This window comes from Oryctolagus cuniculus, chromosome X (assembly GCF_051225735.1).
Source record: "Oryctolagus cuniculus isolate XC-2025 breed Fujian yellow rabbit chromosome X, ASM5122573v1, whole genome shotgun sequence".
Classification (NCBI taxonomy): domain Eukaryota; kingdom Metazoa; phylum Chordata; class Mammalia; order Lagomorpha; family Leporidae; genus Oryctolagus; species Oryctolagus cuniculus.
Genome location: NC_142888.1, coordinates 12,787,452 through 12,801,225, shown reverse-complemented (window position 1 = coordinate 12,801,225; position 13,774 = coordinate 12,787,452). Strand labels below are relative to the sequence as shown.

The window sequence follows — 13,774 nt, the reverse complement described above, 5'->3', positions numbered from 1 at the left end:
TTCTAGGCTGCTGACTTTGAACTGGACATTTGGGGAGTGAACCATCAGATGGAAGATCGCTGTTTGTCTCTCTCTCTCTCTCTTCATCTTTCCCTTTCAAATGAATAAATAAATCTTTTTTTTTTTAAAAGAATCTCTCTGTCAGTTCTGTTGGTCAAAGAAAGTTACAAAGAATTTTTGGCTAAATAAAAAAAAATTATATAGTAGCACGATTTCAGTTGTAATTTCAACTGAATGGCATTTTGTAAACTCTCTCTCAAATATAAATATATTCTTTATGTTACCACTACTCTCAACAGAAAAGTTATTTCTAAGAAGTCATTACTCAAAGGTAAGAATGCAATGTATATGTAATATATAAACAATAATCTGAATCTGAAACCCTTAATTTTAAATTCAATTGACCCAAATTGTTTTATTAGAAAAACTACCTGTGAATCTAGTTAGAGTAAAATTATGCTAAGCTTTCTACTTTATAGTCTAAGTAATTCATGAAAGATTATACTCCAAATAATAGAAATATATTTTCAATAATGATGTTTTGAATAATTATAAGTTTATGATACAAAATTAGAAAGTATAGTACAAAAATAAAATAACAGAAAATAAACCTGGTAGAATGTAAGTTCAGAAACAAGCTAATACACATACATAATCATATATTTAAGGCACATATAAAATAGATAGTTGGATTTAGCTACTCCAAAATTTAAGATCTCTGTAAATAACAGTTAAAAATAAAAGGTTTATAATCAAGGACCACCTGTTTCTGTCTTTATAATTGAGACATTGAGTTAATACAAATAGATTTTCAATCAATAAGGAAAAATATGAGCATATGAAAGGTATAAAAGTAAAGGCATGTAAGTTGTGTAAACTGGCAATTTACACAAGAAGAAATTATACATATATATGCATACATGCTTATAGATATGTAACAGATATGGTATACACAAATAGAAGCGGAACAGAAGGGAATTTAAGGAAACTATTTACAAAGTATTAGGAATCTGAAATACAATGGTAATAGTAAAATGAGAAGATTTGAGATTTTATGTTATAGAGCATTTGTGGATATATTTGTTCTGAAAACTGAATGAAAAAAATAAGACAATGCTCAGATTTCTATCTTGAGTAATTGAATCCATCATGACCATATTTAATGATGTAATTAAATCTAGCAGGTAATTAATATCTGAAATCATTTTTGATCATGGTGAATTGAGCTATTTTCTCCTTTTCCATCTCGATTTTCTCCACCTGAGTCACCATTTGAATAGATGTTGGAACATTTACATTAATCTTTACTTTTCACCTTGTCTTTCATTTTTTCCCTTGCTTTACATTATCATTTTAGGTAAAACTCATTACTGTTTTATAATTTCAATCTCTCCTCTCTACTTTTCTATTCTGTCCATTCTGTAAACTGCCTTAAGCATCACTTTTAATTTTTTTCATGCAAAATAATACAGTGTTTAAAAGTAATTTTCTTTTTTCTTCTATGTGCATAATGCTAACTGAACTAACTGCACGGTAACTGTATTAACTATGTACCTCCTGTTTGTTGAGTGACTCTTCACTCATTCGTAGTGTTGGTTTTACTTAAATGTTTAATGGCCTTTCAGCAGGGAAGTTTTATGTAGTGATGGTACAAAAAGGAACTTTTAATGGATTAAAGCTCCAAAAGAGGTCAGGACACAGAGATGAAATGATATCCAATAATTTTAAAAGATTGTCTTCAACGCACAGAACAAAAGGAACACAGTAATTATAGAAGTTAATAAGTCAGAGAGATTTTGTTTTAATGTATGTATGTTCTTCAGGGCTGGCCTTGTGGTGTAGCAAGTAAAGCCACTGCCTATGATGCCAGCATCCCATGTGGGCACTGGTTCATGTCCCAGCTACTCCACTTCCAATCTGGTTCCCTGCTAATGTGCCTGGGAAAGCATCAGGAGCTGGACCATGTGCTTGGGCCCCTGAACCAATGTGGGAGACCTGTATATTGTTCCTGGCTCCTGGCTTTGGCCTGGCCCCACCCCAGCCATTGCAGCCATTTAGGAAGTGAATCAGTGGATGGAAGATCCCTCTGTCTCTCCATCTCTGTATCTCTGACTTTCAAATAAGCAAATAAATCTGTAAAAGAAAAAGAAAGAAAGTAAAGAAAATGTTCTATAACCAACACTAACCTAGTAATTGTATTGAATGGGTAATATTCTATTTTATTTAATTTGCCTTTTAGACTTTATGATCATTGTAGACAAGCTGATAAATGCCTAGATATAAAATAAGAGAAAAAAAGGTAAAAGAAAAACACCCATAATTTCACACTCCAAAAGGAGTATATTACATTGGTATGATAGATTGTGTTTCCACAGTTATCTGTGGCAGTAACTCCCATTTTATATGCTCCTTTGCAGAGTGAACCTGCCATGCTTACAGGCAGAGGTACAGTCTAGTTCTCTTCCTTTTGAATCTAGACTCTCTAATAACATGTGATAGAAGATATAATATGTAACTTGTAGTATTGGAGAAATCTGTAGCTCCAAACTATCCTGCTTGTCATGCTGCCTTCTGGGAAAAGGTAACAGATAAGATATGCGCACTCAGACAACCATACTGTATAGAAGCTCAAATAAGCCACATAAGGAAAAATACCACATGGAGGACCCCATTGTGTCAGATACAAAGAAAATGGTTGTTGAAACTTCTAAATTCTTGGGTAATTTGACATACAGCAATGTCTAACTACAATAATTAGAATATATTTGACAGCTACTGCTTATTTCCTCAGCACATGCAGTTTTAATGACTATTCTATGAAGTTTATTTTTCTTGATTTATCAACTTGTAGCCGTACAGAACCTTTACAAATATTAAAATGAGAAATACACATATATTCTTATTATTTATTTTAAGAAATAAAATATTATTAAAACATGAGAAATTCCTGTATACACCTGTGTAATTACATTTCCATCCCTCAGCCCTCCCCTTACAGGATAACCACTTTTCTCTAATGTTGTTTATTCACTTGAGGGGGAATGGGTCTTGATTTTTGAAAAGATTGATTTGAAAGCCAGAGAGAAAGAGAGAGAGAGAGAATCTTCCATCTGCTAGCTCACTCCCTCCTTGACCACAAATGGCCACAACAACCAGGGCTGGGCCAGGCCAAAGCCAGGATCCAGGAACTCCATCCTGGTCTCTCACAAGAATGAGGTGGACTGAAGTACTCGGACTATCTTTTGCTGCATTCCCAGGTGCATTAACAGGGAGCTGGATGGGAAGCAGAGCAGCCAGGACTCAAATCAGTACTCTGATCTGGAATGCCGATGATATAAATCGTGGATTAACCCGCTGCATCCCAGTGCAGACCCCTATTTATTATTCTTAATAATGTTTATCTGATTGTTACATATGTATTTTTCCTAAACACAGTAGCGTATTCCTGTGCAAATTTAATGTTCACACAAATGACATTTCACTACAATTATCCACTGGCAGATCATCTTTTTTGTGTGCAACATTATTCTTTAGAGATTCACATATATATTTGTGTGTGTGCATGCCAAGTTTTTTTATTTTGTTCAGTTCTTGCATTTGAAGTATTTTTTGATGACATCCTTGGCTTGTGATTCTTTGCCATAGTCCTTAACCACTACACAGCTGCAACCAACCACATGATGGCGTTTCCCCTCCCGGACAGTTTTACAGAGGCCTACCCATTCCCCAAGTTTCTTGTTGTCATCAAGCTTAATGAGGTTGATTTGGTGTTCAGCACAAAGCACCTCCATGAACTTGCCACACATAGGCGCATCACAGTTGGATGTAAGCACACGAAGATGAGTTTGGCACTTGAATGAGGCTTTGGCACTTCAGAAATTCCACTTTCTAGGCCATCATGGATGAAGGCAGTGTTCAGCAACTTCCCTAAAGCGGTATTGACATCCAGTACACCCCCAGCAGCAGTGTCTTCCCCGGCCTCATTGCTGGATTACCAGTGAAGCTGATCTACATCGCACCAGGGCCACCACCTCCACGTCACTTAATGGCTGCAGGGAAAGACATACAAGTTTCTCTACCTAAATCATTCGTTCCTTCTAAATGCATGGTTTCCAGTTATTTATATTACCAATTTTGCTTTGGCAAGGTAACCATATAGGTTGCTCCACCTTGGGATTTTAAATCATATATATTTTATGTAACTATTGGTATGATTAGGAACATATGTGTGGGGAGGAACAAAATCAGGAATGGTTATAACTAACTCTCTTAGGATCTTAAAAGTTGGCTCTCTGAGAGCCAAAGATTATTCCTTCTCCTTCTACTTTTTAGAAATTCATAACCAAGAGCAAAAATAAAAATTTCAAACCTACTTATGTAATTCCCATGCTAGCATATTTACCTCCTGATTTCAATGTTTTAAAGTCAGAAGATGATTTTTTTCTCCCCTGCTTGCCTATTTGTCCTTTGATGCAATTCTGATATTTTATATAACACTGACTTCTATGGTTTCTCTCTAGCTTAGTCTCTTTCCACAGGAAATAACTCTAAAGCACACAATTAAACAGAACACAAGAGAGTTCTAAAGTAGAGATAAAAAGTTATTTCTCTACAATAATGATGAGATAGATTTATACGTATTGCATTATTGGTATTTCCCAATCTACCACCAGAAATCAACAGCATAATATCTACACACTAGCAGTCTGAATTGTTGCCCAGAGTGCTCTATTTGTAAATATGTAATGGAACAGGAAAAACAATCTAACTCTAAATTGGGTTTCACATCTGCCTTGATAACATCCTCCTGATACCACAGACAGCAACTGAGCTCTAGTATCCCACCAATTTAGGCTTTTTCCTGTGGGAAAAATTTATGTGTGAGAGAAGCAGTTCTTGATTCAAAATATTTTCCCTTCTCTGAATGTTTCAGGGAGAATATACTGTAAAACTCTACAGGAACTCTATCTAACAGGAAGACTTTGTGTAACTTAATACCAGGCTTCTTTTGTATCAGCTGAAGTTTAATCAAATTTTTAAACAAATTCACAGAGCAAAACTAAGTTTTCTTTCTAAGATTTATATTCATATTGAGATCAGAGTATTCAGTTCTTGGTGATCATTAACTTCAAACTATTGATAACTGCACTCCAAATGAGAAATGAGCAAACACATAGTTGAAATTTGTGAGTGTCTGGCATATAAATTTCCTTTAACTATTATATATGAGTATAATTTGTTTTGTTTTACCTTTAGATTATTTTTCATCAATAATCACAACCTAAGCCTCATTATAATTGCACTTATTAGATGATTATATATGGCAGATATTATATTAATTGCTTTACATATGTTTTAATTCTCTCAACTCAATGGTTAATAGTGTCCTCACTTTGCATACAAGAAAACTGAGGCATAGAAAGACTTTCAGACACTTGACATATACTTATAAGAAAGCTAATCATATTTATTTAGTTTCACACAATCAATACATAAAGTAAAAATGAGAATAATGCCACACAATATTTAAGAGTGTTATTTGGAAATTGTAAAGATAAGTTCAACAAAAATAGATATAAGAACACAGTAAATGAATTAAATGGAAGCCTTCTTTAAATAAACCTATAAAATCCAAAAGCCAATATAAAATTGAGACTAAATGCTGCCTAAAACATCTTCTATCATGCTTTACTAAATTTCTTATTTGAGTTACACAAAACTATTTACCATGAAAAAAATACCTTATATAATTCTAAAGTGTCTGTTAGAATCATGTTGTTTTATTATAGGCATTGTTAAATCAGTACACTTTTGGTTACAATCATGACCAATTACATTTTGTCCTCTTCAGTTTCCATGGATTTCCAGATATTTTACTCTATGAATCTGTCACCTATTAGATACTCATTGGACCATCAAGTTTTTAATATGAACAGATAAGATACTTGATATTGAATTCTGTTATGTTCATCTTTTAGGTTTTTGTATCTTAAAAATGAATTCAATTAGAAGGAATTCAAGTATATAGTTTTTGTATACGCATGTGTAATTGCTAATATTTAGTAAATACTGGAAGGGAATCCATAAAAATTTCCTGAAATAGTGAAATAAATAATTCCACAATTAGTTTACTTTTAGAAAAGATTATTACACTTACAATTTTGTGTTAGTGACTGAAGTGAAGTTTCAGAATGCAAAATAGAAGCAGCATAGATTTAGAAATGTCATTTTTTATTTGATAAATGTGATAAAATGATAAACTGGAACATTAAATCAGTTCTTTTCAGTTGTAGCTCTAGGAATATTTAAGACACAGTTATATGGTCTATATTTAAATATGCATTTCCTCTCTGATAAAATAACTCAGTTGCTTTTGATTAGATTCATCTGTGTAGAATTTAAAAGGCATCTTTCTGAATGCTACATTTTAATGAGATGAAAGCAGTGATGGGAATGGGAATACAACTGAATTTTAAATTGGTATACATATTAATTTTTAAAGAAATCAGGTTACATACAGCACATATGAATTTTGAAATTTCACAAGAGGAGCTATCCTCTGAGTGCAACTGTATCACTGTAATTGTTAAAGAGGGTTTGTCAGCTGCTTGTTTATTAGATTTGGATTATGCTTAAAATCTATTCATCAAGTGTTTATTAATGTTCCTATCAGGCACCAGGGGTACCAAAGATACAGGTTATGGCTGAAATGTCTTGATAATATTCATCGAGGAAGAGACAGATAATTTAATGAGAAAGGCACTACTGAAGTGTTTATGTTCTGTGTTATCTACTGTTTCCAGTAATGAGAAATTCTCTTGTGGGAGAGGAAGACAAAAATTGGCAGTGATAAAATGCACGTATATGTGCTCACTACCATTAAGACAGTAAGGACCTTAAATAAAGGGGCAATGCTTTATTTTTGTCATTTATTCAGTGTCAAATATTTGCTGTAAGAAAAAGATCATAGATCATAGTGGCTTAGCAAAATGAAGGGATATCTCTCTTACGTCACAGAGAAATTGGATATGGTTGGGCAGTTTTTCCAAGAGGGACTCTTATTCACTGCATCCACCACTTCCAAGGCATCAGAGCCCTCTTATGACTCCTTTGCAGTAAATCCAGAAACAAAGGAAGGATAACAGACATGAGATTATCAAGTGGTCTTTAGTAGTCAGAACTGGAAATGCCATATATCATTTCTGACCACATTCAGCTGGCCATGACTCCACCACATGACTAAAAGTTGACTCTAGGAATTTATGGAAAAAATCAGTTGGATGTTGTTATATGATTTCCCAAGCACCTGGGTCAGCCTCCCAGGCACACCAGCAGGGAGCTGGATCGGAAGTATAGCAGCTGGAACTTGAACTGGTGCCCATATGGATGCCAGCGCTGCAGGTTGCTACTCAACCCTCTGTGCCATAGTGCCGGTCTTTATCCCCAAATCTTTTAAAGCACGTAACTTTTTTCATTCAGCTTTGTTATTTGATGACAATTTTCATTATTTAAAAATTTTAAATGTCATTGCTAGGTGTGTAATTTTGGTCACAATAAAATTTGGCAAAATGAGCTTTAGTTTTCTTACATTGAATTGATGTTAAGATAGGAAATGAAAAGATTTGGAGCAGGTGGAATAGTGGCAGTATGCTTTGAATGTAGGTATACATATGCAAACTGTGTGATGTTGATGTTAAGTGTACATATTAATACTCTGCATTTTCTGAAGTACGCCAAATGATGTTTAATAAGCCTGATTGCCTGCTTACATACTAATACAGAATATGCTGTTACTCATGGAGCTATAGGCTGAAAAGATGTGTTGAAAGTAGTCCACCAATTCAATCCCATCGAGGTGGCATGTACCAATGCCATCTCACTGTTCCAGGTGATCAATTTCAGTTCACAGTTGGTCATGGTGGAGGGACTGGGAGTCAAAGGGAGCACATAGACAAGTCTAGTACCTGCTAACGCTAACCGATGGAGTAAATAAAGGGGAGAGTGATCCAACATGGGAAGTGAGATACTCAGCAGACTCATAGAATGGCAGATGTCCTAAATAGCACTCTGGCCTCAGAATCAGCCCTAAAGGCATTCGGATCTGGCTGAAAAGCCCATGAGAGTATTTTAGGCATGGAAAGCCAAGACACTCTGGCAAAAGATCTCTGCGAGTGAGATCCCAGTGGAAAGAACAGGTCTTCAAAGAAGGAGGTACCTTTCTCTGAAGGGAGGAGAGAACCTCCACTTTGACTATGACCGTGTCTAAACAAGATAAGAGTCGGAGAACTCAGAGGGCTTCCATAGCCTTGGAAACTCATGACTGGAGCATAGGGAGATTACTGATGCCATAGACAGGAGTGTCAATTGGTAAAGTCAACAACAGGAGTCACTGTGCACTTACTCCTCGTGTAGGATCTCTATCCTTAATGTGCTGTACATTGAGATTTAATGCTATAACGAGTACTCAAACAATATATTTCACTTTGTGTTTCTATGGGGGTGCAAACTGTTGAAATCCTTACTTAATGCATACTAAACTGATCCTCTGTAAAAAAATAAAAAATAAAAAAAAAGAAATTATCAATTCCCAACTTGACTCTCACTGGGATTAAACATGACAATAGGTCTGCTCTGATTTCATCATCATTTAAAAAACAATCATCTATTATTTTTCACTTTATGTTTCTGTGTGGGAGCAAACTGTTGAAATCCATACTTAATGTATACTAAGCTGATTTTCTGTATATTAAGATAATCGAAAATGAATCTTGATGTGAATGGAAGGGGAGAGGGAGTGGGAAAGGGGAGGGTTGTGGGTGGGAGGGACGGTATGGGGGGGAAGCCATTGTAATCCATAAGTCGTACTTTGGAAATTTATATTCATTAAATAAAAGTTAAAAAAAAAAAAAGAAAGTAGTCCACCAAAAAGTTTGAAAATGAAAGTGCCTTGATGTTCACTATTAAACAATCTTGTGTTCATATCCCAAAAGGCACATTTTTAGTATTAGTCTATCTCCAGATTCTGCCAGGTAATATGACATAATGTAGCTATAGAACTGGTCTTCTAACCACAGCTTGAAGAATGGTTATAGTTTCTTGAGCAATGTCCCCTCCGTCGTTACGTCATTTTCTCTTTATCCTGTATTATCCTCCTTGCTCTGAAGCCAGCTTTGTTTGGAACTAACCTAACTATCCCAGCTCACTTCTGATTAGTGTCAGGCATAAATTTCTCTATCCTTTTATTTTTGATCTATGCTATTTTATTTGAAGTGGGGTCCTTGTGAACATCATATAGATTTTGTATTTTTATTCAGACTCTTTTCTAAAAATATAGTTTACTTATTGGAAAGGCAGAAAGAGGGAGAGTGATTTCCCATCTGCTGGTTCACTTTCTCCTAATGGCCACAGTTGCTGGGAGGGCTGTATGCCAGAGCTGGGAAATCAGTCAGGTCTCCCACAGGGAGCACTTGAGCCATCACCAGATGCCTCCCCACATGTGCACATTAGCAGGAAACTGGAATCTGGAGTGGAGGTGGGACTCGAACATAGGCAGTCCAAGGTGGGATACAGGAGTCCCAGTGTCATCTTAACTGCTATGTCAAACACCTGCTCTTGTCTTCTTGAATTGGTCCTTAACTGGTATTTAGACGATTGATAGAGTGATTATTGATATTGATGGATTAATACCAACCACATTTTAACATTTTTATATTTGTTATCATATCGTTTTCTTTTTTTGCCTATCTCTATTTTTCTTCTTTTTCTAGTTTTCATTGAGTATTTACATCATTTTATTTATACTCCTTATTAGCATATCAATTATACTACCCTAGATTTGTACTATATATTCACAACTGACTTAGGTTTACACACACATAACACCATACCAGTTCACAAGACATTTCCAAATTCTCTTTCTTTTCCCTTATAATATTGCTGGCATCCATTACACTTATTTATAAGCAATTGTTACTGAATACATTGTTGCTATTATTATTTTGAACACACTGTTCTCTGGTAAATCATTTAATAAAATAAAAAGGTCTTATGTTATTTTCATATGTTCATTCTATAATGCTTATCCCTTCAACATATACATTGTCTTACCTAGGGGCCAGCGCTGTGGCGAAGCAGGTAAAGCTACCTCCTGCAGTGCCAGCACCCGATATGTGCACCAGTTCAAGTCCCGGCTGCTCCACTTCCAATCCAGCTCTCTGCTATGTCTTGGGAAAGCAGTGAAGATGGCCCAAGTCCTTGTGCCCCTGCACCTGTCTGGGAGACCCGGAAGAAGCTCCTGGCTCTTGGCTTCGGATTGGCACAGCTCTGGCCATTGTGGCCATCTGGGGAGTGAACCAGAGGATGGAAGACCTCTCTCTCTCTCTTTCTCTCTCTGCCTCTGCCTTTCTGTAGCTCTGCTTTTCAAATGATAAATATTTTTTAAAATTGACCTATTTCATTTTCTTTTCAAAAAAAATTATTTATTTATTTGAAAGGTAGAATCACAGAGAGAGAGAAATAAAGACAGAGAGACATCGTCCATCCTCTGTTTCACTCTCCAAATGGTCAAGGCTGGGCCAGGCCAAAGCCAGGAGCCAGGAGCTTCCTCCAGGTCTCCCTCATAGGTACAGGAGCCCAAACACTTGGGCCATCTTCTGCTGCTTTCCCATATGCATGAGCAGGGAACTTCTCAGAAGTGGAGCAGCTGGGACTCCAACCAGTGCTCAAATGGTGACTTAACCTGCTGCGCCACAGTGCCAGTCCCTTCATTTTCTTTCTCTCTGAAGAACTTCTTTTAAGATTTCTGTCAAGTTAACACATTCTTTCAACTTCTACATCCTTGTGAAAGTCTATTTCTCTTTCAATTTTTTTTGTTAAATTCTGCTGAAGTATCTAAATTATCAGAGTTTTAACCCTTTTAGCTGTATAATTCATTGATATTACTTGCACCATCCCTATGTTTTCTGAGAATGTTTTCCTCATCCTATACAGAAATTCTGCTCCTTTTTTCTCTCTCTCCTCCATCAAATGTATCTCGATTACATTTGAGTTATACCTTTTATAATTGGCCTGCAGTTCTTGTCTTTCATGTTTTCAGTTGTACTTTTTCCTTAATTTTCAACTTGCTTTTCAGTTTAGAAATTTTCTATTGAGATACCATTAAAGCTCACTGTTTCTTGTCTCAGTGTGTTCAGTCTCTTAATGAGCCTATCAAATGCATTTTTCATTTTTGGATTTCTAGCATTTTTGTGTTTTCTTCTAAAATATTATCTATTTATTTGAAAGGCAGAGTTACAGAAAGAGAGGGAGAAACAGAGAAATCAGTCTTCCATCCACTGGTTCACTCCCCAAATGGCTGCAGAGGCCTGGACTGGGCTAGACCACAGCCAGGAGCCTGGAATTCCATCTGGGTCTCACAGGTGGATGCCAGGATCCCAAGTATTTGGGTCATCTGCTGCTGCTTCCCCAGGTGCATTAGCAGGGAACTGGATCAGAAGTGGAGCAGCCTGGACTCGAACTGGTACTCATATGGATGCCAGCATTGCAGGCAGCAACTTAACCCACTGTGCCACAATGCCGGCCCCTGACTTTTTTTTTTATTAGTTTCTTTCTGCTAAAATTTCCCGTCTTTTCTTGTATGTTCTCAACTTTTTCTATTAGACCCCTGAGTATATTAATCTTACTTATTTTAAATTCCTAGTTTGATAATCCCAACATCTGAGTCTGGTTCTGATGCTTGGTTTGTTTCTTCAGATTGTTCTTTGCCTTTTTTGAAGTCTTGTACTTTTGTGTTGAAAGATATAATAAGTTTGATAAAAGTGTTACCGGAGAAATTGGAGGGTTCTTGTCTTCGCGCAAGAAAGAATTCAGGCGTGAGACAGAGAGTAGTGGGAGGTAAAATAGCAAGGTTTATTAGGGAAGGGACATCCGCAAGAACGGATAGGCACCTCTCCAGACAGGACCTGGGAGAGAGTACAGTTGCTTGGACTTGGGGTGGGGGGAGGGGAGGAAGGAGCTAGGTTACATGGTTGAGTGGAGTACACCTGGCCAGACCAGGCGGGCGGCTCAGCAGAGAGGCAGAGGGCTGAGTGCGCAGTCCGGTTGAGGCCGGGGGTGGGAGGTGGGGGTGGTGTTTAAGGAGATGGGTCTTGCTTCCCCACCTCTGCTCCTCTTGGAACAAAGGGCATTTTGGATGTAAATAGAAAAACTTCCATCTGAGTTTTCCCCTGAAGGTAGCAGACGGGAGGAAGCCTAGCTGGCACCATCCTGGGTTCAGAGGAATGGTGAGCAGGACCCCCTAGAGAATGGGGATCAGAGCAGGGTGTTTGAAGTGCAGATACTGGGCTGCATCTGGGAGACTGTGGAAGATCTGTCAGGCAGAAGGGGCGGGGACCTCCACCTGGCAGGTTATCAAGTAGAAGGGGGCAGGGCAGGATTTGAAGACCGGGCTGCCCCTGAAACATCGTCAGGATGACTTTGAGATGTAGATGCATGTGCTGGACATAGATGTCTTCTCTTTAGGCCTTTATGTCACACACACATAAGGTCATAACTGACTTCCTACCTAACAAAAGGAACTGAGGTAAATATTCATAGGTCTTTTGTGTTATGCTTTAGTTTGAAATCTCTCCATAGATTGGGCTGTGTGAACTGTTTTCTATCATTGTAGGTGTCCAAACTATAATTTCCCTGGATCTTTTTTTTTTTTCCTCACCTCTTGTAATTGGGTTTTCCTTGAGGCTTTTTCTTAAATAGAGCCTGAACTTTGGAATTCTTTTCACCTATAATGCTCTGTTATTATGTAGGAGTCCTGCTGATGTTGTGGTAAGGAGGGGAACAGAGGAGAAACATACTCTAATCTTATTATTAAATTAAAGAGTCTGTGGCCGGCGCCATGGCTCAATAGGCTGATACTCCACCTTGCGGCGCCGGCACACCGGGTTCTAGTCCCGGTCGGGGCGCCAGATTCTGTCCCGGTTACCCCTCTTCCAGGCCAGCTCTCTGCTGTGGCCCGGGAGTGCAGTGGAGGATGGCCCAAGTGCTTGGGCTCTGCACCTGCATGGGAGACCAGGAGAAGCACCTGGCTCTTGCCTTCGGATCTGCGCAGCGTGCCAGCGGGGGCGGCCATTGGAGGGTGAACCAACGGCAAAGGAAGACCTTTCTCTCTGTCTCTCTCACTGTCCACTCTGCCTGTCCAAAAAAAAAAAAAAAAAAAAAAAAAAAAAGTCTGTTTTCTTGTGTGTTCTTGGAGCCCTGGGCTGTAAAGTATGTCTCAACTTTTTAATATAACATGGGAATGCTAGACTGGGCTAGACTTGGGTATTTCCCTTCCTCTATGTAGAAGGCTCCAGAGGCCTGGAGTTAGGTATTTCTCTTCTTCCATGTCAGTTACACTCTGTTAAGATCTATATTGGTTAGTTTCCCTTGAGGGCAATCCTTTGTTAAGGAGAACAGACCCTTTGGGTATATTTCAAAATGGCTACTTTTCCCTTCTCCCTGCAGAATGCATTAGTAGGTTTTATTCTGATCCTCACCAAATTGTGGTGCCAAAATTCACAATGTGAAGGATCTGTAGGCCTGTGTTCCCAGGATTTTTAATCTCAAATTCATCCCCGGTGAGTCTGCAGCAATTGATCAGTTACCCTACCAATCTGACTGAGTAGGTTCTGTTTCTGGTAAACTCAAATTCTCTCTCTTCTCTTTCCCCACAACCCTATGTTTTCCCTGTCACCTCATTTCTCCAATTGATTGAAGATGAGTTATTGATATTCACTTT

General features: G+C 37.7%; 1 pseudogene; it reads right to left on the bottom strand.

Moving 5' to 3' along the window:
• Positions 1–3,584: 3,584 nt before the first annotated feature.
• The window catches only part of LOC100349441 (small ribosomal subunit protein eS12 pseudogene), a 160,593-nt pseudogene continuing 150,403 nt past the window's right edge, over positions 3,585–13,774 (bottom strand).